This window comes from Salvia splendens, chromosome 13 (genome assembly GCF_004379255.2).
Source record: "Salvia splendens isolate huo1 chromosome 13, SspV2, whole genome shotgun sequence".
Classification (NCBI taxonomy): Eukaryota; Viridiplantae; Streptophyta; class Magnoliopsida; order Lamiales; family Lamiaceae; genus Salvia; species Salvia splendens.
The window spans coordinates 15,929,285-15,935,574 of NC_056044.1; positions in this window are offsets into that span (position 1 = coordinate 15,929,285).

The window sequence follows — 6,290 nt, forward strand, 5'->3', positions numbered from 1 at the left end:
CGAAGAAGGCCTACTTTGCGACGCGGCAGGAGTCGGCGCGAAAGGACGTGGAGCGCGCATTTGGTGTGCTTCAAGCTCAATGGGCTGCAGTTAAGGGACCAACGCGTTTGTGGCATGTCGACTGCATTGCTGATATAATGTACGCCTGTATTATCATGCACAACATGATCGTCGAAGATGAAGGTGTACAACTGACTGATTGGGCCACCGACGATAATGAAGCAGGTCCAAGCCACGGCGTCACCACCGCCAACGTGCGAGGTGGGGTACCGCACGATGAAGCAACCCTCCTCCAAGCACATGCCGACATGCGTCAGACGGAGGCTCATATTCGACTGCAAAAGGATTTAGTTGAAGAGTTGTGGACGCGGAGGATTGCAAGGCGTTAGTTTTTATGCAAATTTATGTAATTTTTTAAATGTAATTTGTTTAATTATTGTACTTTTTTTTTTAAAATTAATGTACTTTTTAAATTTTAATATTATTATTCGAATTTTCCGTATTTGTCTCGTAAATTAAATTCCGTATGTTGATACGAGTGTAAATTAAATTATATAATTGTTATTAGTGATGTGGATAGGTAGTGTGAAGGCTATGTGATGGCTATTTGATGTCCACTTGATGTGGCAAGCTGATGTGGCAGGAGAATTGTAGTGCTGATGATGTGGCAGTGTGAAGGCTATTTGATGGCTATTTGACGTCCAGTGCTATTGGAGATGCTCTCATGGCTCGTCGAGCGTCCTATGTGTAACCCAATGCACTGTTTTTAAAATAAGAAAATACTGCCATTTTGAATCTTAATTACATTTACAATTGTATCCCCAATATCTCCAAGTTTGGTTCAACTAGTATTAACACCCGAGCTATGCACGGGACATAAGAGTTTCAAATAATGAATATAAAATATAATAAATATATAGAAAATAAGAATTGAAAGTGAGATTTAAAAAAACAGAAATATACTTATCTTGTCTCACTCAAAATGAAGAATTTACTACTCCCCAGTGAATGAAACATTTATGCAATTTTAATTTATAATCCAAGTGAAGTAAAAACAATAAAATTAATGACAAAAATAAGATGTGTGACTAATGATCAAAGAGTATGAATTAATTAGAATAAGATATACAAATAAAGAAAATATGTGTGAGTAAAGATGTTTATTGAAAGTGCTATGCAAATCATTAATCCTAATAAAAGGTAAATTAATATATAAATTTAATAGCTTAATTTATAAAAAATTAATTTGAAAAAAATATATGGAATATTAAGCATATCCACATTAAATATATGAATAATTTAAATCATATAAATTTAAAACTTCTTTGAGAAGTCAAGTTAGAAAATTTGTATTATCCAATAATCACATTTTAGTTGACTGTTTATTTCTTTCTTTTAATTTCAGACCATAGCATAACTTGATATACATTTCCAAAGACTAAATGAATTTTTTATATTTGAAAGAATAAATTTCTTACTTCCCGCCACATATACGTATAAAAAGTAAATTACTACTATCACTTAAAATAACGATAATATTTTATGCATCTTGTTTGTTTTGAATAATGTGAGAATTTACAATACTCTTTATATTAAGAAGTTATACTAAGTTAGATTTAATTTTAAATATATATAATGTCATCTTATTCCTTAGTTTAATCTATAAACTTAGTAGCATTGTTTAATTAGAGGCGAATTAAAATATAAGAACTAAAAACTTTAATTGAGTAAATATAGGATGGAAATTGTAAGCATTACATATATGTGTTGTCGTTTAGCTTGTGAATTAATCAGGAGAAAAAGTATTGCAATAAATGATTATATCTAAATTTTAACCTAAATAAATGGAAGACAAACTAAACTCTCTAGCACAATTCCAATTTAACTCAAATATAAGGCTAATTTATATATAAATTTAATAACTTAATTATAAAAAAAATTTAATGGTAGTGCACTATTTAAATGTGTTTTAACACTTCTTCAAGAAGTTAGCATTTTATTGGGCTATTATTTGTCCAATTGTTTTTGCCTTAAAAAATTATTTTTGAGTAGAAGACACATCATCTTTCCATTTTCCCTCCAAAAAGGACATTAAGGACTTTTCATCAAACTTGCACTTCAGATTAGTATAGATTTCAATTGTAAAATTCGTAGAGGTATTTTGCGAATTTCGGGCGAAAAGAGTGTGGTTGTGGTATCGACTTCAATTTAAGTTGAAGTTTGTCCGTCAACTTGGTTTGGGAACTACATTTCCTTCACGAATTTTCCAAACTGCAGCATTTTGGTCGAATGTCTTCATCTTAACTTCATTGTGGAATAAATTATTTGATTGTTTTAACTCCGAAAATTAATCGTAATCATTTATGTCCTAGATCTAGTGACTAGATAGATATATAAATAGATATATAATCGCTTTAAAGTGGAATTGATGTAGATATATAATAAGGGCATCCACAATGGGACGCCCGATGGCACGCCCGATGCGTGCCATCGTCCGCCCCATTGTGCGTGCCCGCCATCGTCCGCGCCCTACGCCCACACCCCGATGCATCGTCCGCGGTTGAAGTGCGGACGATGGCATATCGTCCGCGCCATTATGGGCTCGACGGACGATGGGCTATCGTCCGCGCCATCGGGCGCCCCATTGCGGGATCGGCGGACGATGCCACGCATTTTTTATTTTTGTATAAATACCTCTAACCCATCTTCATTTGTAACGTTTCATTTTCGCGATTTCACTCTCGAAACTCACATTTTTATTATTTCAACGAAATGGATGCAAGTCCCAACAGTCCGATGTTTGGGGAGGCGCGTTGGCCGGGTACAGAACCCGACGAATATCGGCCATTCAATGCCAACGCAAAGTACGATCCCGAATTCAGCACGTAATCATACGGTTTGTCTGACATGGAGCCGTCACCAAACCGACCCGTCGCCCCCTCCCGACACGCCGCCGCCGACGACGACACCCCATCCGCCGCTGCCGACGCCACCCCATCCGCTTCCGCACCCGTGAAAAAGAAGCAGAATCGGCAGCGCGCGCAGAAGTTGCCACCTACGGGAGTATGTGAAGAGTACGCCCTCGGCCGTACAAACTACCAACCGGATGACCCTCGTATTGGCGAGGTGTTGGGTGGATACATCGGAGGATCCGATATTCGCAAACAACCAGAGGCATCAGGCGTACTGGGAGTGCATCGCCGAGCACTACAATGCGGCGAAGCCGCCGAGCGCTTACAAGCGCCAACGGGAGCAGCTCCGCAAGCACTGAGACCAGGTGAAGAGACAAATCAACCTGTTCTCGTCGGAGTACGAGAAGTGTGCGAAGGAGCAGGTGAGCGGCGAGAGCTTGAGCGACGTGCACGCTAAAGCGCTGTTGTCGTACCAGTCCCTGTACGGCGACTTCAAGCACGAGGCCATCTGGGCGCTCTTGAGGGACAAGCAGAAGTTCCAAGGCGGGATTCTGCAAACCGGGGCGACAAAGAAGATGAAGACCACCGAAGCTGGTGGTTACACGAGCAGCGAAAGCGGAACTTGTCCGGTGGACCTCAAGCGGACGTACATGGAGGACGATAGTACCGACACACCGATGTCCTCCCTGCATCCCATAGGCGTCAAGGCTGCGAAGGCCAAGGGGAAGGCGGCGGCGACATCATCCTCGACCGCCGCCGCGCCATCGCCGATCCCAGTCCCGATCCCGGCCTCGAGCGCGATGGCCACCGCGTATGAGTCGTTGGCAGCAGCCTCGATGGCGAAGACGTTGTTGCAGACGCATAAGGCCCTCAAGAAGTGTACGGACCCCGCCGAAGTCAAAATTCTCCGGGGGTTGATCGATGAGTTGCACCGGAAGTTGGGAATTGCGTAGATTAACCAACTTGAATCGTGTAACTTTTGTATATTTATTAATGCAATATTCACCGGTTTTTGGTTTCTCGTTGTGCTTTTAAATTAGTTTGCATTATATATTTGAAAACATATAAATTAATTAACAAAATAATATTAAAACATATAGGGCGCGCCTTAGGGGACCCCATTGCAAGTGGGAGGGTAGGAGGATAAAACTGATGACGTGGCGCGCCATAGGGCGCCCCATTGTGGATGCCCTAATCGCTTTAAAGTGAAATTGATGTACTCTATGAGCTGATATTTGAAAACCCAATTAATTGCATGTTGGACTAGTCACAAGAGATAGGAGATTAAAAGTTCAAAAATGCATAAGAGCATCCACAATGGGGTGCCCTATAGTCCGCTCTATAAGGCGCCCTATGCTCCGCCACATTAACATTTTATCCTCCTACCCATTCACCTGCAGTGGGATTCCCTATAGACCGCCCTATAGTCCACCCTAAGCATTTTATTTATTTGAATATTTAAAACACTACAAAAATTGAAAAAAAAAACTTCATTTCATTGAAAGTTCAAAGGTTACAGTACTAAATAAAAAAACAACAAATTCTCAATGGCGGTTACGGTTCCAAACTTCTTCAATCATGTCATTCATGAGCTGAGCATGGTCTTGTTTGTTGCGCATTGAGGTCTGTCTAGATAGAACCTCATTGAAGCCCATCGGTAATCCTCGATCGTGGGGCGGGTTCGCCGTGCTGGAGCTAGATCCACCTTCATCATCGCCCCAATCGGTGACTCTTCCACCATCGTGTTCGACTATCATGTTATGCAAGATGAGGCAAGCATACATAATATCGGCGATGACTTCCTTGAACCAGAAACGCGCTGGACCATTCACTATTGCCCACCGCGCTTGGAGCACACCAAATGCCCGCTCCACATCCTTCCGCGCAGCCTCCTACTTTTGCTCAAATAAAACTCTCTTGTCACCCATTGGGCAGCTGATCGTCTTTACAAAAACAGGCCACATTTGGTATATGCCATCAGCCAAGTAGTACCCCATATGATATTGGCATCCATTGGCAGTGAAGAGGTTGGATTAGTTGAGGACGTTGATGTCGTGGTTCGACCCTGCTACACTGAAGTAAGCATGCCAAATCCAGAGCCGATGGTCAGCGACGGCTTCGAGGATCATCGTCGGGTGGCTGCCCTTGTATCCACTAGTAAATTGGCCTCTCCACGCCGTCGGGAAATTCTTCCCAGTGCATACAATCGATGCTCCCTAGCATTCCAGGAAAGCCGTGCATCGTCTCGTGCATCTTCATAAGGGCCTGGCAATCCTCAACAGTCGGCTTTCGCAAATATGTGTTGCTATACGCCTCCACAACTCCCCTACAAAAATTCTTCAGGCACTCGCGGCTAGTTGTCTCCCCGACGTGAAGGTAATCATCGAACATGTCCGCCGTGATGCCGTGGGCCAACTGCCGGAGCGCAACCGTGCACTTTTGCAAAGGCGTAAGTCTGGGTCTGTGTTGTGGTTTTGGAGCCCCTTGCACAACGGAAGACTTGTACAAAATAAATAAATCAGACGTAGGATCTATTTGACAGATTGTGGGATTAATCAATTCACATGTTAACATAGAATTGCATGCTAGAACGCAAATAATTCATGCTCATATAATATAAATCCTAAACATGAATACTACGTTTTAGAGTTACCGATTTGATTCTCCAAAGAATCGTCGATTGCTCGCGCCTTCTCCATGATGATCTTCAATACTAGACCACGGAGCTTCTGACTGATGTCTCGAACTGTATTCCGAAATCAGGGTGGGATGATCTTGTCGAAACACTAGGACTCGAATAAAGAAGACAAAACTTTCTCACGGAGGAGAGCTGAAAAATTCGATCTCCTCTACTAGTTAGAGAGGGACGAAAATTTCATTATGAAATCAATCAATTTTCTGTCTCCTTTATTCTCCTATTTATAACAGTTACATATTGGGCCAACTCAGGGATCTATGGAAGGTTTTGGATATGGGCTCCCCCAATTAGCTTTTTACTAATTATATTGAACCCGCAATTTAATACAAGCTTATATTGGAATATTACGAGCAGCCACTACAGAAATAATATTGAACTCCCCATCCAAATCCGAAATTACAAGTAATCCGGGTTTCTATTTTATTTATTATTTATTTCCCACACTTAAGATATAAATGTCCATTAATTAATTAAAGTCTGCTAGGAACTTAATTAATTAACATCTTATTAATTCCAATAGTGGACTTAGCAAGAAACACTTATTTATTATTCATAGAGTAATAAAACTCTAACTGGCCACTTTCCGAATAATAAAACCTTGTTCAAGATCCTCTTGAGGACATTATCAAACGAGACTCACCTCGTGCACGATTCAACCTAATAACAATCCTAGCACCGCT